This window comes from Diadema setosum, chromosome 14 (genome assembly GCF_964275005.1).
Source record: "Diadema setosum chromosome 14, eeDiaSeto1, whole genome shotgun sequence".
Taxonomy (NCBI): Eukaryota; Metazoa; Echinodermata; class Echinoidea; order Diadematoida; family Diadematidae; genus Diadema; species Diadema setosum.
The window spans coordinates 13,733,086-13,755,363 of NC_092698.1; the positions used below are offsets into that span (position 1 = coordinate 13,733,086).

Consider the following 22,278-nt stretch of genomic DNA (forward strand, 5'->3'; position numbering starts at 1 on the left):
AAATGTGCAGCAAATATAAGATTTCAATTCAAAGTAGCAATTTTTTGTTGCTTCATCTGGGATTGTTTTCCTATGAAGAGTCAAAATCAAGGTACATTGTAATTTCACACCTGTGATTTGTATGATTGTTAATGTAATATTGTTTAAATTTGTTCATGTTTATATTTTTAGAATGTCTTCCTGTCCATCAAAAGCTAGTGTTAAGGTCTTCATATCACATCTGCATGCTTCATTGCAAGGATACCAAGACTGCAGATTTACTAGTATCTTGAAACAAAGTCTTGAGAACAATTCTCTTTACTATGAAGGCTTTAAAAAAAGACTAATTTTGACTGACATTGATATTAGACATGGAGATGTGAATTGAGTGTGACAAAGAACATCTTTGTCTTTCTTCTCAAAACAGCAGGTTCCACAGACAGACATCTGAACCTTGCTTTGGCAGCCTGCCCATCCCTTGGGGGCGGGAGGGAGGCCCACCCATTCCAGCGGCAAAACTCAGAGCCCCTCTTCATCCCTTTCAAGAGGGATGTAGGGGGCCACATGGGGGAGCGCTTCGACCACGCCCGATTCCCCCAAGCCATTGTGAAGCAGGAACCAGCTGACTTTGGCTATGAAGCAGGTATGACTGGCTCTCTCTTATATTCTATTTCCATGTTTTGAGCTAACAGAAAAATAAATGGTACTAACAATATTTTCCAGTAATTCCACAAGATTATTGTACAAGATTGTAATTTCTGGATTTTGATAATTGTTGGCAATATAAAACTTTGTAGAGGCATGCAAGATCATACAAATAATCACATGGACTATTTATATCCATTTTCAAAATTAATTAATTTATTTCTGATCTATTTTACCTATTTTAAAATTAATTCATTTCTTTCTAATCTTTTGTCAGGTAGCCCATTCACCAATAAGCACTGGTCTTCCATGGGGCTTTGAATGATATTTATAAACATATCAAAGTCATACAGCTAAATGCATACACAGAAAGAGTGAAAATAAAGTTCCATTGTGAAGTCAGAGATATATTACAAAGTAGCGCAAATGAATATTAGTTTCCCAGAACACGAGTTCAGCAGAATGGCGATAGAAAAAAAAAGAGAGAATATTCAAATTGCAATGATGTACAGATGTCATATTGATATCACAGAATATGCACTAGTCAGTGTTTGGCTGTGATTTACTAATTACAACTTTGTTTAAACAATCTTTCAAATAAATGAATGGAAAAAGCTGTTCTGATTGAATTATCAGCTTATGCCATTCAAATTTAAAAGATACAATTGGACTAAACTTCAACAATCAGTGCAAAATCTTGGCACACGTAGACTTCTCTATTCGCCTTGTGTGATGTTCATATATGTCCTTAGGATTAACTATTAGTCTACCTGAATGTAAAGAACACATTTATATATCATCGTGAGGCGACCACATATGATTTGATAGAAGCAAAAACAACAATAGCGTAAAGGTATTGCATGCAAATCAAATCCTAATTTTAACATACATTTTGGTGTGTATTTTGTTATGAGTGTATGTGTGTGTGAAAGGATTTTATAGGTAAAAATTCATTTCACATCCCAGCAATTTCAATAGGTTTCCTTCGAAGACAGATTGTTTGGTAACATGAGGAAAAGAGATTCACTTGATGGAGCCAGAGAACAATGATATGTTAGCTTCAAGAAAAGACAAAAATCAACGTATAGAAGAAGGAGAGACACACAAAACTGCTGTTATATAAAGAGAGAGAAAAAAAGAGAATGCTTGAAAAAAAATGTTGATTTCATCAGGGCCAAAAGTCTTTGAAATAAAACACTTCTTTCCATTATGATGCATGGTGTGGATATCCTTATATTGATGATAACATATGATCAGTTTCTCTGACTTAAAAAAAAAAATCTCTAATTAATCATTTTTTTTTTCTTTCAGAGCAGCTGATGAACAATATTCCAACATTGCTATGTATTTGCTTTGAAATAGTAATACCCTGCTGTTCCTAATCTAATGAAGCAATACTTTTAACTGAGAAAACAAGAAAGGAAGATTTCTGAGATCACTTCAAAATACCCCCACAATATCACCTAACTTCATTTCAAAAGGAATGGCCACAAAATTAAGCGTCATCAGGGCATTACAAACAATAGTTAAATAAAACAGCTTGATTTAACAGAAAATATGACATTTCTGACAACTTTGTAGAATTTTGTTCATATGTTGCAAAGATAAAAAATTGTGTGCTGTACATCACATAATGTGCAAGACTATCAGATTATGACATCTGTACTGTGAAACTTGTGGTTAAAAAAATCTTAAGATCTTGAAAATTTGTGTATACATTTGTATCATCATACTGTTATGTATTATTTGATAATGAATTAGATAAGAGCTGTTGCTAATAGTTAGTATGATAAGGATAATAGTATTGGTGTTAGTAATATTACTTGTAGTGGGAGCAGTAATACGTAGAAGCAGTAAGACTACTCAACCTTCAGATTGCATGCATATAATTGGCAAAGTACGCAATAGTACATGGTTATATTTTTGCCCTTTACTCTGGTTTAGCAACCATCTTGTAAGACAACTCTCTCACTTTTTTTTCTCTCTCTGTCTCTATCTGTCCATCACTCTATCTATCTATAGATCTATCTATCTATCTATCTAATCAATCTCTCCTTATACTTCTCCCTTCCCCACTCTTCAATCTAAATCTTCATGAAGTGATATCAGGCCAAAGTAAACTGCATACACTTACGTGAATGCATCCCTCCAAGAAGATTTCATTAAGCTACAATATTGAAACGAAGCATATATGCACACACACACACACACACACAAGCACACACACAAACAATACACAAGCATGCATACACATATATGCACACACATATTGTGCAGGTGCACACCTGTGCCTGTTTGAATACAAATGAGTCAATGTTTCTGGGTACTTTAGTCCTGCTGTCTTGACCTCGGGGTTTTATACTGCAATTTTAATGTGCCAGCACAGCTCCGTGGACATCCAAGGCTGTATGATGAATGAGCCGATGTGTTTAGTTTCCATGTATCACCAAAAAGAAAGGGGGGGGGGGAACCTGATAAAACAGTGATCTTGATTTATGAGAATTACTGACCCTCTCCAACCGCTAAAAAGGAACAGGATTTAGCTGTCAGGAAACCAAATTTTGACTTGTCACAGTAAGATGAGGATATTTCTCATCCTATACTCTCCCTTGACAATACTGATAAGGAGAGGAGGATATCAAGGCAATATGCTCCATTTCTTTTTATCTGCCATACATGCATTCAAGTCATTGAACTTTAAGAGGTATTGGAGACAAATGTACCATCATTGTGATGCATTTTAACAGTATGTCTTTGGTGAAATTGATTGTTTTAACATTATAAGAGGTGACCAGACACATACAGGTTGTGGGGGGGGGGGGGGGGTGGAAGATGTATAGATAAGATTTACATGGAATATTTACAGAAAAAAAATCTGTGTAGGCATGCAGTTAAGTACGACTAAGAGCAGAATGGAGCATGTGTTGCTTGATGATGATAATGAGAGTACTGTCTTTATAGTTTTTGTAGGTTTCCTATAGTTTTTCTTGTTGCTTTTACGTAAGGTTGCATTTGCTCAAAAAACATTTCGCAATATTATTGCCGTATTATGTTTGAGGATGTACTTGTGTGTCTTTGTGTGTGTGTGTGTGTGTGTGTGTGTGTGTTTTTTTTTTACAGTAGGACTGTATGGACTGGTTCACAGTGCTAGTTGATAGATGAATTGTAAATTGAGAATCTTGGAAATATTTAGGCCCTACGCTTAATTATGGTAACCCTGTGGGATGACCTGTTCTGGTCAGCATGTTGTTCCCAGACACCGGCTGATGTCCTCAGGTCAGTATGGGAACTAGTAAAGCTCACTCTGATTAAACGTCACCTAGTTAGCTACTTCATTTGAGTGAATGCGGGCCTGATGAAGTATGGTAGTTGTCTGTTTAAATTGTATAAGTGTATGGGTCATTTTAAAACAATGTGATGCAAGCCAGAGAAGCAGAAGGATAACTTGGCTTCTTCAGAAACCCATGGTGTCTTAGAGTAAAACGTGCTCTGCCTCTGTGGAGGCTGATCATTGCCAAAGGGTGAAAGAAACTTGCCTAGAGCCAGTCATGTAGGTTTGAGTCCAATTTAGACATTGACATCACCAACAGCCATCTATAACAGCATCAACAACTATGAGGACAATAGTAGCAACAGCAAGAAAGGAAAATGGTTGAAAATCAACCTTATCCCTGAAGATATAGATGGCTGAACAGCTTAGCTGATGACAGTGGTTTGCAATTGGTAAATGCTGTCATGATGCCTGCATATGAGAGATGGTATTATTGGTTTGGTTGCCTCTGCAACATCATTCATAGAGGGCAATATGGGTATAAAGCTAAAGCTGTTTATAGCTTAGGTCTGTTTGTACCATGTCTCAGTAAAGTGACAACATTGTACAAGTGTATGACACTACAATATGATGGCAAGAACTAGGAAATAATTTTCTGCAAGGGAAAAGAATTACAGCAAAATACTATAGTACTCAAAACAAAACAAAATGAAATAAGGGGCATAGGCAAGTGAGACTAGAGTGTGGTACAGTTTATACCTTTCTTTACTTATGTACCAGAAAACACATTTGTGTGTGCGTATGTATGTGTGTGTGTGTGGTTTAGTGTTGTGTCATAATATCTATCATTCATTGTTTCATACAGTAGAGTCAAACTTCTCTTTCATGTATGAACCCTCTGTTGTTCAAGTGTAATAGTTTGTTTCAGTTTTCCAATGGCATAAGTTTCAATTCCTTTTATAATTACTAAATCTAATTGAAAACCTCCAAAAGAACCAAAACTGAAGCCTATGCTTGCTTCATATTTTTTGCACAATGTTAATTGGGATGCTCATGAGTCACTTTATATATTATATTTAGTCCAACGAGAAATTTTGAAGTCAAAAGCAACTGTAGAAATCGATTGTGTTATCTGTGAGGTTGTGCCCATATTAGCCTGTAAAGGTGTACCACTGTGCAAACTGTCATGTAGGGGTTGATGAGTGAAGTCACATTCATACAATGTATAAGCATGAGATATTTAATAAAAGTGAATTATTTTACCTGTCACTTCTTTTGTAGAGGTTCCCAGGTCCTGCAACAGTAGCTTTCCAAGGCCGGAGATGTTTCCACATCCTTTAAAAGAAGAAGGTAAGAAAAACAAGAAACAAAACAAAACAAAAACAAAAATCAACAACTTTTCTTTTCGAATGTGTCTTAGTGCTTCTACGCAACTTGTCCATCGAGAAAGGTAAGATGCTTTTTTTTTTTCTTAATGCTTTTTTAACAAGAGGAATTATTCTTCTGCATCCAACCACATGCTGTCATTTATTGCATATATTATAAGTCAATATATGATTGATGGATGTTTGTATGTGAAGTTATTCAAGTGGACTTCTATAGACAGTGAGCTCCTCTGAAGACGTGAGGCAAAGTATGATGTGGAGGTCAAAAATCTGAAATGTCACCATCAGTCCAGTAATTTTGATCTTTTTCTACCAAACTAGTCATGGGTAATGTGCAACAACACGATCAAACACTCTGTTTTGAGGTCAAGAAATTCAGGATGACGTTAGCTCGGAAAATGTCAACGCTTTGTAGTTTGCGTGCGTCTGGATATTTTGATGAGTATGAATGGGTATTGTGATAACAAATTGTGGTATTTTTTTACTTTTAGATTGTGCCTGATTGTGTCTTTGTACAATTGCCTCTTGTCCACCTCTTCCCACCACCCTTTTCAGATGACACCCTTTGAAAAACTTTGATTTTTAGGTATTGTCATTACGTTTTCTTTTTATATGCTCCTGGTATTACCAGAGACACATTTCATAAACCTTATGGCAGTTACTGCAACTTTCAGTAGCTGCAGAGACAAGACCAAAGAATTTACATATATATGTATCATTGAAAGTACTCATAGCTGATTGGCTGTTGTGCAGCTGCCACCATGGCAATCGTGGCAATAAGTTTGGCAATCATTTTTTTTTAATGCCATGATCAGTCTTATTGTCGGAATTATCATCCTATGATGCGGAATATGTCATCATTCCTCTTTATTAAAATCTTCTGCTACTACTACTACATTTATTATTACTATTTCCATGATTACTGCTGCTGCTGCTCCTCCTACTACTACTACTACTACTACTTCTACTACTACTACTACTACTATTACTACTACTACTACTACTACTACTACTACTACTACTACTACTACTACTTCTACTTCTACTACTACTACTACTACTACTACCACTACTACTACTACTACTACTACCACTACTATTACTACTACTACTACTACTACTACTACTACTACTACTACTACTACTACTACTACTACCACTACTACTACTACTACTACTACTACTACTACTACTACTACTACTACTACTACTACTACTACTACTACTACTACTACTACTACTACTACTACTACTACTACTACTACTACTACTACTACTACTACTACTACTACTACTACTACTACTACTACTACTACTACTACTACTACTACTACTACTACTACTACTACTACTACTACTACTACTACTACTACTACTACTACTACTACTACTACTACTACTACTGCTACTACTACTACTACTACTACTACTACTACTACTACTACTACTACTACTACTACTACTACTACTACTACTACTACTTCTACTACCACTACTACTACTACTATTTTCAATGGTATATCACTTTAACAACTCACTTCTACTACATCTGTGTTGCCAAAGTGCAAGTAGTGTGATACATGTAAGTTCTTTATAAAAGATCAAAGTTTATGCCACCAGCATAAATTGGTATTTATACCGTTAGAATGAATAATTGTGTTGTACCATCAGTTTTTGGTTTTTTTTTTTTTTTTGTAAACAATTCTCAACATTGTCATGTGCAATATTTTCAGCAAGAATTTAACTGCCTTGTAAAGGAAAAAAGTATGTACATCTGAATTCAGCAATCAGTTTATTTTGTGTTATTCCCTGCTACAGTTTTCCTTAATGCCATGCCCAAAAAAAAAAAAAAGACATTTTATTGCTTTTCTACATTTCTGGAGAAAGATTTCCAAATCACCACACAAATGCATGGAAAGGGATTGTTTCACATTCTGCAAAATGTCAACATCACGATACTTCATTTGAATTTCATGATCAGCATTATGGCGGATGAAAGGAGAGCAGTGAATGACAAGGATTATTGTATCAGGCAATCTTATTCATGCTTTTCGTTGGATGCCCTTGACGTAAATGTTGCCAGAAGCTGCTGGCAGGGTTATTTCCTTTCATCCCCTGCAGGATGACATTTTCATAGATCAAGAGTAAACAGAGATAGATATGACTGTATATCTACTATTATGCAGGCTTTTCTGTAGATCTGTCAGCCACTCTCTCCCATACTGCCTCTCTGCCTGAATAGATTTGTTTGAAATCTCTCCTTTTCATATTCTGTTTATTTCATAAAGACACTGAAGGAACATCACATATATGGTTCTCTTCTCTTCAAACCTTCAAACTTGTGTATTTCTCTCTCTCACTCTCTTTATCTCTCCATTTCTCTTTCTTCTTCCTCCCCCCTCCCCCCCCCCCCCCTCGTTCTGCTTCTTATGTATTCTTTATGCTTATTTTGCTCCTTTAGTCAAAGCTTAAGTCACAGTCCATACCATGGCTGAACAGACTGGATTGAACAAAGTTCAAATATCTTGAGCAATTTGTTAATGCCTTGCAGTAAACATAGTTTGTAAATCAAACAAGCAGAACTTTCAAAGTTTTGCCCCCCCCCCCCAAAAAAAAAAAAAAAAAAAAAAAAAAAAAAAATGTATCCCAAACAAGGAAGTATTGGAATAGTTTATGATTTCCCCAATTAGAGGTGGCAATCACGGTCAATTATGCAAATTGAAGACGGGGTTGATGGAGTCATCTCCCTTTTGCTTGTACACAACTCCTAATTGAATTATCCCTCACAGGTAAGAGCTCAAGAAGAGTAGAATATAGTGTATTCTACTCATCACATTGTTTTACAGTTGTAGTGATTATTACAGCAAAGATGACCTTGTTAAAAAGAGGTGTTTATACTGCAAACCAAGGAGCAGCAGGCTGTGAGGCGATTACATCATTACTGCCTGATTTGCATAGATGCGACTGTCAATGATATCACTGTTGGATGAAGACTTGTTAAATATCAATATTTTGTAGTTTTCTTGATATGACCTATAATGTATGGTCTGTTTGAATTTACTCCTTCTTCTCAAGAACATATTGTAGGGTTCCCTTTAGTTTTCTAGTCAACACTCGTCAATGCTGAAAGAGAAAAGTGTCTAATTCAGTACCACTCTTTCTTATCCTATCCTCCACCTTTTTTTTTTTCTTTTTTTTTTTCATCAGCCTAATCTCCCTCAAGGGATTATTCTCCATTCTGCTTCTTTTCTCCCTTTTCATCCTTTTTTGTCTATTTTTTCTCTTTTCCTTTCTTTTTTTTTGTCTCTCTTTCACTTCCTTTATCTATTAGTACTACATCTGTCTATCTATCTGTTTATATATCAATCTATCTTTCTCTTCTCTCTCTTTCATCCTTGGGACATAATCTGCAATGTATATTGCTGACTGTATTATCTATGTACTCCTGTTTGTGTTAATGTCTAAATAATGCATTTTCATGTTTTAAGCTGACACCCCTCTTTGCTCTTTTTCTCTTCTTCTTCCTCTCTCTAATGTCCTGATTATATTATTTTACTAGTCTTATTTTATTAATCTTTGTTTCTTCTTTCCCTCTCCTGTCTTTTCCTGTCTCTTTCAACTCCCCCTCCTTCCTCTCCCCCCCCCCCCCCCTCCTCCTCCTCCTCCTCCTTCCAAGACAAAGACTGGTCATGTAAATTGTTATGTGGATTGCATCTGAAAACAGTAATTGTCTGAAAAGGTCAGCAGGATGAAATTTCTGGGCCATGGATCAACTGTGACAGTGTTACCTGTATGGCTCTTGTCACAACTGGTCTGTTTCCATTCTAGATGTCATTCATCTGTTTGCGTCTTACCAAGTAAATGGTCTTCCTGAGCTGGCATATGAATCTTTTTTTAAGGATTTTTTTTTCTTGATTGAATGCAACGTCTCTCTTGACTTTATGTATTAAGTGGACAGTCAGCGGTGCTGGACACGCTGCTTCCATTTGTTGGCTATGAGTATCGTTTGTGCTCGCAGGTGAATGGTGAACTATTTTGTGTAGGAGATCAGGTAGTGGACTTGTTCGGCTTCAACTACCCATGTATGAATCGCAGATCTGTCTTGTATGTCACATGGGGTGTTTCAAACATGATTGTACAAGAATTAAAATCATTTTCTCTTTAAGTGTTATGAAGACTTTAAACTAGAGTGGATCAGATGTAATCAATCAAAATAGTAATTCATCTCTCCATCCATGTGAAAGAGTGTGAATGAGAATGAATTAATTATGTTCATTGCTCAACCCGTTTAAGACTAGTCCCAAGTATTCTGGGCTTTAATATTTTTTTGTGTCAATGAAAGTATAGTTAACAGGTGTATCTTTCTCTTTTGTTTCTTCTCTTTGTATTGCAGTAGTTCAGGGGGACCATTCCAGACCATTTTACGATGATGCCAGTGTCCCTGAAAAAGGACCTGAAGTGCACAGTGAGTAGGGATGCCAATGAATAATGAATACATTTTAATAATGAAACTTATAGCTGATTATTAAGAACATGTCCTCACAGTGATACTGTGAGTATTATTATGCATTATGAATATTACTTACAGGATTAGGCTTCTGCTATTGCCTTGGTTGTTTCCTTTTAAACAACATCTTAAAACTCTTGTGCATGCATTGTGGCTGACAGCAATATGAGAAACAAAAGAAGAGAGCTGTTGGAAAGATATGAGCACACCAGAGTGGACTGATGGTAGATATGAAGGAGATTTGTTTAGAATAGTCAGTGAATGCGAGTCATTATCTGTCAGGGCCATCACTAAGCCTTGCTACATGTAATTTCAGTGGCATTATGAAATGGCAGTGCAGAGGGAGTATAGTGTAAAATATCATCTTAGAAAGCAAGTCAAGTGGTAAAAGGTTAATGAAATGAAATGAAATGGGGGAAAAAGAAAAACAAGAATAAATGAAAAATGCACATGTAGGATCAGACAAAAACATGTAGCTGTGTGAATGCCTGCTCATTATCAAACAATGTGAGCAACTCCAACAAGGCATCATGATTACCATGTTGTGTTGTGATGATAGGTTATTAGGTTATTGATGCTGTACAAAGTATGCTTGATTAGTCTCTCAGTGCCTAGAATGCCATTGACCATCCTTCTCCAAAATCAATAAACTGCCCTTGTGTTTGTGTGTAATGTGTTCTCTCATGGGTAGCAAATGTGTGCAAGCAGGCATGTGTGTTTCATGTCATTCTCTATTACCATACTCTGGAGGTTCATCTTCGTAATTATATGCATAATCATTTTGTCTAAAAATCATACGAGAGCATGAACTTTGCTGCTCAAACACAAATTGCCAGAAGTGCTTTTATACCTGGTTCTACAGAAATCCCAAAGTGTTAAAACATTTATGCAAAATACTTTATATTTTTTGTAAGAAATAAAAAGGAATCATTGTAGTGTAGCAAATTTTGTCCATTATATAAGCAAGTGAAGAAAGACAAATACATGTCTGAAAAAAAAACTAAAGGTTTTATATCTTATATTAATTGGAGTTGTATTTATGTTATTTAGACGTTTTGTATTTGCTTGTCAATTTTGTATTATTTGTCTTTATGTATTATATGTGACATTTATTTTTGTACCATACCTGAATGTTTAAGTGAATAAAATTTCTTTGTGAAAAAAAAGAAGAACTTTTCTGCTTCCCTCTCTGAACAAAGGTCCACATCGCAAGGAATGTTGTCCACATGAACATGAAAGGGATGATATAGCCTCTCACTTTCACACCCATGATGTCACTTTGCCCTCTCTGCCAATGCATTCTTGCTTCAATCCTCATTTTTAAAAATCTCCCTCTTCAGCAGGTGAGGGACGTCATGAGGTTGTGCGTGAAGGTCCGCTCTACCACCGGCGTGGCTCCCTGCAGCTGTGGCAGTTCCTTGTGACACTTTTGGAGGACCCGTCCAATGCCCACTTCATCGCCTGGACTGGGCGGGGCCTTGAATTTAAGCTCATTGAGCCAGAAGAGGTATCTATAATATCTTCTTTATTGTCCCCGCCGAACGAGTTCGAGCAGGGGACTATGAAACGGGCTCCGTACGTGTGTGTGTCCGTCTGTCCGTCTGTCTGTCCGTCTGTCTGTGCGTCCGTGTGTGATCAAAATGTTCAAAATGCTACTCCTTCGCCATTTTTAACCCGATTTTGATTCTGTTTGCTTTATATGATAGCACTACATGGGAGCTTTGAAATTTCTTTACAGAATTGCAGTTGTGACCTTTGACCTTGACCTTTGACCTATATTGTACATTTTGCTTCAAAATGCTACTCCTTCGCCATTTCTAACCCGATTTTGATTCCGTTTGCTTTATATGATGGCACTAGGTGAGGGCTTCAAAACTTCTACACAGAATTTTGACCTTTGACTTCTTTGACCTTTGACCTTGATTTTTGACCTATATTGTACATTGGCTACAAAATGCTACTCCTTCGCCATTTCTAACCCGATTTTGATTCCATTTGCTTTATGTGATGGCACTAGGTGAGGGCTTCAAAACTTTTACACAGAATTTTGACCTTTGACTTCTTTGACCTTTGACCTTGATCTTTTTACCTACATTGTACATTTTGCTACTAAATGCTACTTCCGGCGGGGACATATATTACGCACCGCGTAATTTCTACTTTTCCTTGTTTCCTTTCCCATTCACAGGTTAGTTGGCTAAATGGGATCCATATAGGAAACCCCAAATGATGGTGTAGAAAGTAAAATGAAAGATGTTAATTTTCTAGGACTACATCACTGGAAGGAGGAAGTTATGACAGGATATTGAATCACATGAGATAAAATTTTATTAAACCTTTTGAATACATGAAAAAGAAAGCAAAGAGGAAGCATGATATAGCGAAATGCCTTCTGGCAATTAACTATGTGATGTTAGATTTTAATGTGATTGAATTTTTTATTGAGATGAACGTGTTCATATATTTGATTCTTGAAAAGTTAAATTTTGTTTTCATCAAGCACTCGTAATGAATGTTCCCTGCTATTTTATAGATTTGGTTGAGATGAGGATTCAGCTTTTTGCTTTTTGCGAGACAATTAGAAACCACTTATGAATTATCAAATAGTGTACGATTTTAAGAGGGATTCAAAGTTTATTTGATAAAAATTGTTTTTGAAATGGCTGAGATATCCACAAAACAAAGTAAAATAAAGCAATCCTAATAAAAGGTAAGTCACACCTCACATTTGGATCGCTTCATTTTGACTTTCTCAGCCATTTCAAAACCAATTTTTATCAAATATTTCCAAAGAGGTTTCTCATTATCTCACAAAAAAGTTTGAAACCTGAAGCCCCATTTTCACCAAAACGATATTATCCCTTTAATCACGCCAGCCTAAGTGTAAATAGCAGATCAGCTGAGTCTCACTAATTCTTCAGAAGGCTCCAAGAAGAATTAACTTGTCGTTTAACACCCTAACATCAATGTAAATTAGGTCTCCTTGGTTTTGGGATCATTATTGCCTACTGAGATGCATTTTATGCACACACATCCGAGAATTTATTCTCCATGGAAATTCTGTGTAATCTCCCTCCTGATTGTGATGCAGTGAATGTTGGTATGCCTGAGCTAGGTTTCCCATGGAGGAATTTCTCGATAATCATCGAATCATGTGTGAAATGCTCCAGGTTGCAAGACGCTGGGGAATCCAGAAGAACCGCCCCGCCATGAACTACGACAAGCTCTCCCGCTCGCTGCGCTACTACTACGAGAAGGGCATCATGCAGAAGGTTGCCGGGGAGCGCTACGTCTACAAGTTCGTCTGTGACCCGGAGGCGCTCTTTATCATGGCCTTCCCTGATGGTATCCACACACCCCTCAGGGTCTCTCTACCCCCCTCCCAACATGACCAGCGATCCCTGCTCAGACAGGTAGGTCAAAAGAATGCTCAGTCATTTTTTTTCCCCTTCTATCTGCCTTCCTGTGTATCATTTGTGTTTGTGATGCTTTTCACACCTGGTCTCCACTTGCTTGTGGTATATCCAGCATGTCACTCTGATCAAGGAGGTTTAAGAGTTGGAGTTCCAACTGGCTGTAACTACTCAAACAGTTGTTAGATTTCTATTGATATACAAAAGAATTCCACAGGTGCACTTGTGCCTTTGATGATCGATGTTCGATGCCGCTGTCTTGCTGAGCAATCTGAAGATTCATTTTTAACATTATTATAATGTTGGCCATATTTCACTTATTTATTTATTAAATGAAATGAAATTTCACTTAATGATAAAGCATGTCAAACAAAAGTCAATCTTGTCCAGAAAGTTGTGCAAAAGTGTAAATCAGAGCTGTATCATGTGAAAATGTTTAAAACTGTACCATCCTTGAAAGCTGGTTTTATCACTTTTCCCCTTAATTTCTACAAATGAAACTAATATGGAATAATCTTCAAGTAAAATTCTTTATTGATAGACATGTCAGATTAGTGCCCGGGTATGCCCAGTTGAGTAATTTTCATCTTTATTTCAGTATTTTTTGCCCAATTTCTATTCGCGCGTCCTCGTGTCAGTACAACCTACCTTTTATACGACGGGATAGCGAAAAGTAATTACCATCACAAAGAAATATCTTCCTTTGAAAGTGGCTGGTGATTATGCAATGAGACACGAGTCTACTGTCTTCCTATCTGCGTGGCAGATCCTGTTTGGCACATGCTTCAAATATTTTTGAGTGGCGGCATCGAACATCTAGCAAAGTTAATGAGACAGTTGTGACTCCATTCTCTTGAACCTCCTTGCTCTGATACAGTCACATATATCAAGTACTGAAAACTGAGATATAGGGTTAACTGGCTGACAGATGAGAAATGTGAAAATAAGAAAAAAAATAATAAATTCACTCTTGTGATATCTCAACAACCACCCTGTTTGAAAGTCCAAGAATTTTGGAAATTCTAAACTCTAGTGGTTCCAGTCAAGCATATTACCATGAATGTGACTTAAACCTAGCTTGTTCTGCTGTGTTTGAATGCCTGATCTTGTTTGTCCATATATGGCTGCATCAAAGCTTCCAAATCAGTCTTCTTTAAACTGTGTTTATCTGATGGCAGACTTTCCTACCATTAGTTTGGTAGGCATGGAGAAAAGAAGTTAGACAATTATTGATTATTGGAAAGTGTACTGGGGGATTTAAACATACTGTACTCAGAAGGGCAATTAAAGGTAACTTCATTTTTGTGAGGGTTATAGAATCATCTCAACTTGCCCTGTTCAGTCTTCATGTATAAGTCATTATACAATCTTCAAAACAACCTCACATCAATTTTATCTTCGAAATGCAGGGTAGTATGATTTGGTGATAGAATGACTGCTGAATAAGTATCAATTTGTTCTATCTACCATCAGTTTTATAACTGGCGATTCTAGGGAATCATGGAAAAGTACAACCACTTGCATGCAAAGTTGTACTCCTGCATATTTAATGTGGCATTGGCCTGCCACCATGGGCTAGTTGCTGGCTTGTGCAGGGAGGGTGCAAGGAACCCCATATTATTAAAAGTGAGGTTGACTATTTATGAAATCCAAGCCCACTGTCAATCTGACAGAGGTTTAGTGACCTTAATTATTATGATTGCAATCCAAACAGTGTCATGTTGTGCTCCAACCCCCCCCCTTCCTAATGTCTTCCATGTCTCATGGAATTATGAATGCACAGTAAAAGTACAACCAAGGCTTATGAAACATGGCACTAAATGTTTTAATTTCTCCATTATCATTGTTAAGTATGTATGATGTTATTATCCATTGCACTGTTTCATTTGGTACTGACCAAATGAAATTCCCCTGTTCATTCTTCAACCATTTGCTTAGATTGGTCTTTTTCAGTATAATCAATAATAATTGCTAATATATGTATGTATATACAACTATGTAGATAGATATGAGAAATAGATGGACATTCATACATGCATACAGACACATATGCAGCCTTTTGTGAAACTGTGATTATAATTGATAAAGAAACAAGTATACTCTAGTTCCGACACTGGCATATGTGCTAATATCTGTGCCACCTGACAGTGCACCAGTTTGAGACATTGACTGATAATCTGAAAGGCAGGATATTGCCACTTTTCTCTCCTCCTTCTCATCCTCTTTCGTCATTCAAGAACACCAGACATGACCGGGAAGATATTCGTGTTATTAGGACTCCTCGTGAATATTCAATAAGGAATACCGCGATCAAAAAATCTATAAAGACAGAGAATAAATCCTGCAGACCTTGCTTTGACCATGCCTGACTCATCTATGGTCTGTCCTGCAAACAGGCCAAGTAATCAGGCCGCAGTCCTCACAACGTGCTAGTCAATGAATTACATGCACCTCAAGGAAGTTTCGTTCTCTAGCAGTGAGATGTTGTGATAAATCATGTCCCCCTAGCAAGCAAAAGAATTGCTTGTAATCAGGAATGGGTTGATAAATGGTCCAGCTACATGATGTGCTAAGTCAATGGGTAAAAAAAGAAAATAAACAGAAAGGAGGAAATGAATAGTGTGAATGCTTGGTGATACTCATTTCCCATTATGCATTGTGCCTCTTGTATTAGGGTTTTTTCCCCTTTAAATGAAGGCACCTCGAGAGACTTGCAGCACCTCTAATTTGAATTTCCCAGAAGCACTCTAACGAGATGCTGTGGTAGCCATTTTAAAGTGATAGCATGAGAAAAATTAAAGGAAATTACACTCTGGAAGGAAACTAGTTCATGTGTCTATTGTCGTGATGTGTACTTTGTGGGAACTGAGCTTTTGACTGCACTGATAGGATTGCAGCAGTACTGTACTCAATTTCTTTTAAAATGGCACCGTATTATCATAACAAATTATGGAAATTTTAAACTCTAGTAATGAGTTTCAGATCCATTCGTTAACATTTTCACTGATAGATAAGATTTTTCTCTCTCTCTTTCTCCTAGACAAACCAACATGAGTGAACTGTCAAATTACGTCAAATTTACCCCCAAATTATGCTGATTTGTGGATATCTTGGTGGCAAGGAAAAAAAAATGTTAGGATGTCATACTTTGTTAAAGTTATGTCTTGAATTTTGTGTCAGAAACTTGTGTCGTCTTTCAATTTTATGTCATCTCCCTCACTAACGTAAGTAGAAATAAGAATTTGGACACCTTTCTGTGCTTTCTCAGATGCCACCGGCCAAGGAGGAGAACTGTGTGATGGCCCGCCCTCCACAACCCCGCAGCCGGTCAAGTGCCAGCGAAAATTGCGACCTCTTCGTTCCTGACCTCAGCCAGAGCAACCCGTGCATCAACAAGCCCTTCGCAGAGGGACATGTGTACTGATGGGGGGCACTGCAGGGAAGAGTCGTGATCCCAAGATTTTCGACAAAAGGCATGCACTGTGAATCTCCATCCCTCTAGCTCCATCCTCTGCTGCCTGTCTTTCTCTCCTTAAACCATTTTCCCCTCATCACTTCCCACAAAGTAGGAATCACTGGAATCGTTGTGGCTCTAAACTTTATTGGTCCATCTGCAAAGCAAGAAAAGTTTTCATCTGGAAGAATGCAAGTAGCAATGTACCCACTTCTACGTCAGCTCACAGTCGCTTTATGCTGAGGATTTATCTAATGCTAGTGGGCAAAGGGATCTTTTCTTTTTTTTTTTTTTTTTTTTAGTCATGGTTGTTGCACTGTTGTTACTGGTTATGGATATAACAAACACAATATGGGATTTCTGTCACAACTTCATGGCGTACATCATTGTCATTTGACGGGAGGAAATCCATTTCTGGTCTAGATTAATCCCGAGGAGGAAACAACATTTTTGGAAGGAGATAGGCCTGTACATATGTTTCAACAAGTCGATTGAAATGAATTTTGCTAGCACTGATCCTGTTAAAAAGTATGATTAGATATGTAAAATTTGCTGATATCATTCATGGAAAGTCTCTTAGGAGTCATAAGGTATCAAAGAAAATTTAATCACATTTTGCAGCATCAATGATTGAAATTTCAATCTTCTGTTTTTATTTGAGAGTAAAGAAAAACAATGACAAAAACAAACAAGTGGAAAATAAAAGGCTGCAAGAGGGACATGGTGTATTCCACTGAAAATCAATGTGATGATTTGTTTTTTTCCCCAGTCTGCAATTGTACAAAATATGTTTTGCACCAAAGAGGATTATATCAACTTTGAGTTGAGGTCAGACTTGTTGATAGGATAGTCAGGATTTCAAAATGGGTAGTCCTTGCTAGTCTTCATAGGTGGGAAGACAAGTTTGGCTGTAGATGAAATATGATTGATTTTCACAGGATGTGAAGCATATTTTTTTTTTAGTTATAGTTCACTGAGTTCCTCTCGGACAGTGTACTCTTGACACTGTTCTCAAGAACACTTCAGTAATATGTTTGTTTATTTGTCAAGTTGTTTTTCTTTATCACAGTATGGCCTCATTTTCCTTTATCAATGTGATGGAACTTGAGCAGTGCTCAAAATGCTGTACATGAACTTGTTTGTATGGACATACATGTACATGTCAGAGTCACTTTCAGAGAGAATATCAGTACATCAAAAGTAAAAACTTTTAAGAAAAAAAAAGGTGAAATGAATACAGTACATGGATCTCATATTTTTACCAGTACATGAATATAGTACCAACAAGTAGACAGAGAAATAATCAGATAAGTACTTTTGTATTTTTTTAATGAACAAAGTATATTTCAAACTGATAGCAACTTACAATTGTACATATACTATATACAGTATACTCTAAATATCTTAATATCTGTTCTCAAGATTTTTGACTTTTTTTTATTCTGTGTGATGCAGTCTGTCAGCGTCTCTTTGTGAGGTGTGTGTTGATATACTAGTATAGTGACTATGTAAAATACAAATGTCGATCAGTAGGAGATGTACCAAGATTGTCACTGATACTAACAGTCTTATGCTGATATCACAATAGTTTGGTATTCTTTCACTGAGTCAACATCGAATTCTGTGAAGCGCTGAGCAGAGATACTGTATCATGATTTATGCTTCTTCTTATACTGTTGACATTGCTTTGGATCTGATATTGTTACTTTTTTTCCTGTCTCAATCAGGGCACAATCAAAAAGTAGTAGTATCAATCACATTTAAGCTCTTGACTTCTTCATATGTCGTAGGCATGCAGCCAAGAGTAACTGTACATTGGTCATTTTAACAGACTAGAGTAACTGTTACACACTATGAGCACTAGTACTAAGCAAGTGTTAGATGATGTGTATTAAGTATTTTGCATCTTATGATTATTGTCGTTATCATTGTTCTTGTTCTTACTGTTATTGTTATTATTGTTGTTATTGTTATTTTTGTTATTGAATTATGCATCCAGGATTGCTAGTCTGTTCCAACCATGAATTATCAAGACTACATGTTTGCTATTCAAAGTTTTTCTGTTTTTATGCAAAAAAAAAAAAGAAAAAGAAAAAAAGAAAGGACATGTTATAAGGTGTCTGTTCAGTAGGGAAAAGTTGGATGCATCATTTGTGAGCTTTTTTATTTTATTTTTTTCTGGCAAGTTAAAACACTGAAAGGGAAAGGAACACTTAGAAATGAAATTATATACATATTTTATCTATGAATTTATCTCAGTGGTCGTCAAAGAGTTGTGATCTTGTGTGTTGCTTTTGTGCATGTGAGCAATCATGCATGGTACTTTCACACTTCAAGTCTTTTTAAAGCTTCTTGTCTCATATCACCATTTGACTTCATTTTGTACATATTTTACAGAGGAAACAAAAAAAAAAATGGAAAGTGATCAGTGCCTAAAGACATCCTGTTTTTCATGAAAATTGTAGAGAGTGTGAACAGTGTCGCAGCGATAGGAAACAGACAATGGAAAGAGAGAAAAAGAAACTTTATCAAAGCAGATAGTACTAGTCTGGAGGAATGTGTCTACTTTTTTTATCATGTGGATGGATGAGAAAGCCAGATCGTTTTCTCGGCATGAAGACGACTGGATCTATTTTTCGTACTCTTGTTTCAGGAATCTGTACAGGTCTCACTTTCTGAAAGTTCTGCAAATATTTGTGTCTATTTTCACAAGATATAGGAGATTTTATCACTGTGTTTTAGTTAGTGTAGGCGTGTAAAGAGAGAGTGAAGAGTGAGGGGGAAAAAATGGAAAGAAAAAAAGAAGGAAAGAGAAAAGGATCTAGCTTGATTGCTGACTCAATGTATTCAAGATTGTCAAAGATGTCATTTTTGTGGGAGAAAATGTATACCGGTATAATCAGATTCCAACTGATTGATAGTGTTGTGGAATCATTGTCATCATGATATTAGGGAACTTATAGTCTGTATTTGGAATGACTTCCTTGTTGGTTTCCACGCTAAGCCTTGTGCATTCTTCGTATGAGCCTCCAGAATGTATTGGGGTTTGTAAAATCATTATGGCATGTTCTAGTCTCCACCAAGACTTTCTCAGTAGATAAATGTCAAAGTTACCTTGAACTGAAACAAGATTTGTTTCTTTTTCTTTCCAATATGAAATGCTGAGCAGTAACAAACATTTTTCCTAACAATCCCATAATTGAAGTGAAACAAAATGATGAAGCTTTTATGGGTTTCCTTCCCCCCCCCTTTTTTTTTTATTTTCATGCCAAGTGGTTGTTACTGTTGACATTGTAACTTACAGATATGTACAATCGAGATCAGTTGATGTGTATGCTGAAAACAACTCAGTATTGATGGAATACAGTTTCATGTGAGTCAGATTTTTGTTTTAACTCTTCTTTGGCTTTTTTGAAAATCTCAAGATCAAAAATATAGGTTTAGTGTAAGACTGGAAATGTCCCTTCCAAAATTGTTCACGATAGTTCATGTTCTAGAAGTGATTTTTATGAAGAGCGTTACAACATGACAGCAAGTAAATGATGTATGGAAAGGCATGACGGCAGAAATGTGTGGTAGTGAGACGAAAGTCATACTTTCGTCTCTGTGTTTGCTCAGTACCCTGGAGTGATTAATGTTTAGTTTTGGGGGTTTATTTGTTTGTTCTTTTTCCTCGTTTGAATCACTGTGATGTCTTGTCAGGCAAGAACACACACATAAAAAAAAATGCAGATCTAGAACTCATTTGATTTTGTTCTCTTCATCTTATTCACCTTGTACATTATCATACATGGAATGTGTTTCACACAGCTTGTACTTAAAGAGACATTTGAAATTTATTTTTCCCTGTCTGATTTGGATGAGTAGCATCAGCATCTTGTAAATACGCGCAAATGTTATCACATCCTGGTCACCACCACATCAAGCTTCAAATCAGTTTGTCGTATTTGTGATTGATAGTGGATGTCTTTGGCACAGAAAGTGATAAATGTCGGTTGATATTTCATAGTACGACTTTACGTAAGCTCAGATGCAGTGTTGATGTGCATGACATCATTTTGCAATGATCTTTATGTAATCTAATTCCTTTTGAATAATGTCACTGAGGTATACATCCTCATATTTTCATACCATTATGGATTGACATTTTGCTCAGTCAAAAACCCCTTTTCAGCATTCAGTGGCCCTCTAAAAGATTAATTTTTAACTCTTTTTTTTTTTTTAGCCTCTGCCTGGAGAGTGCATGGGGTATTCAATTTATTCTTGTACATAGTGATGGACATAAACTTTACAGAGATATTATCAAAATTATCACTTGGTGTTCCATGGGTAAACGAACAGAATTTCTTTGTATCACAGAATTGTATGAAACAGTGGGAACCGAACAAAGATAATGTAACCTTGCTTTACATTGTGTCAGAGCACACACACACAAACACACACACACACAAACCCATACTTGCACACATTGATTTTTATTGATGACGCAAGTAATGCTAGCGATCATTGTCTTTTTTCCCACTCATGTGTAAAATTGATACTTATGTATTTCATTGATACTGTTAAGATTTCATCGTCAATAATGTTGCAGTGACTCTGAGTCCTCTGTCTTGCATGTTGTTTTTTTGGCACTTTCAGCCCTTTTTGGCAGTGAAGGTACTAGGAAATTTTGAATATATTTCGAAGCGCAGTCAGATGCTCAAAAGGAGAGAACTGGAGAATTATGCAATGAGAGTAACCATCAACTTTGACATTTCAACCTTCACTACAGTCGGCCCTTTCATCAAATGCGTAATTTAATTACCATTGTAGGTCTGCCATATATTGAACCTTACAGCTGTTGCTTATCATATTATGTAAACCTCGAGTTTCATTGTCTGGCTCGGGAAATATTGTAATGGTGAGATAGAGTGGTAGGGATAGAAATGAAGATTTGTATCCTACCATCTCTACCTTGACAATCGTGCATAGCTCATGAAATGCCTTGTTCACTTTTTACCTTCCTGTTCGCTAAAATATGATTTGTTTATTCATTCATTTGTTGTTTATTTGATTTAATCCTATCTTCATTCATTGCTGTTAGAGCATTCATTTAATATGCCCTTTTTAATCTTGTGGTTGTGCGGAACCAGATTCTTTTTTTTCTGATTACCTAGCAAATAAACAGAAATGATGTCCTACCAATGCTGCAGATCACTAGATAAGGATAATACTCCTAGAAGTCCACTATTAAGTGTAATGCTCTATCTTTTTTATAAGGCTCCATTTTCATGAGTTGTCTTGCTTGTTATAAGGTGTGTCTAATCTTGTGTTGACTGCCATCCTGTAATGCTGCTTTCCCCCTTCTTTTATCGTGAAATCCCTATACCAGGTAAAACAGGCTTCATGCTATTGTAATCATATCCGTTGATCTTTTCCCTCTAATCGTGCATGCATTGTCTACAGATATGCGGATATCAATTGTGGCGTAGTACTATATCATATGATCATGCCTGCGTGGAGCCAGAGGAAATTGTTCAGAAGTTTCGTAGGGCAGTTAGATTATAGTTCATCACCCCTCAGGGTCTGTGGACTAGGGAAGCAGTGGCATGCTCTCGGGGGCATCAGGTAACTGTCTTTGCCAA

At 36.6% G+C, this 22,278-nt stretch overlaps 1 pseudogene; it reads left to right on the forward strand.

Annotated features, from left to right (window-relative positions):
• The window catches only part of LOC140238129 (ETS translocation variant 1-like), a 76,932-nt pseudogene extending 60,050 nt beyond the window's left edge, over positions 1–16,882 (forward strand).
• The last annotated feature ends 5,396 nt before the right edge of the window (positions 16,883–22,278 follow it).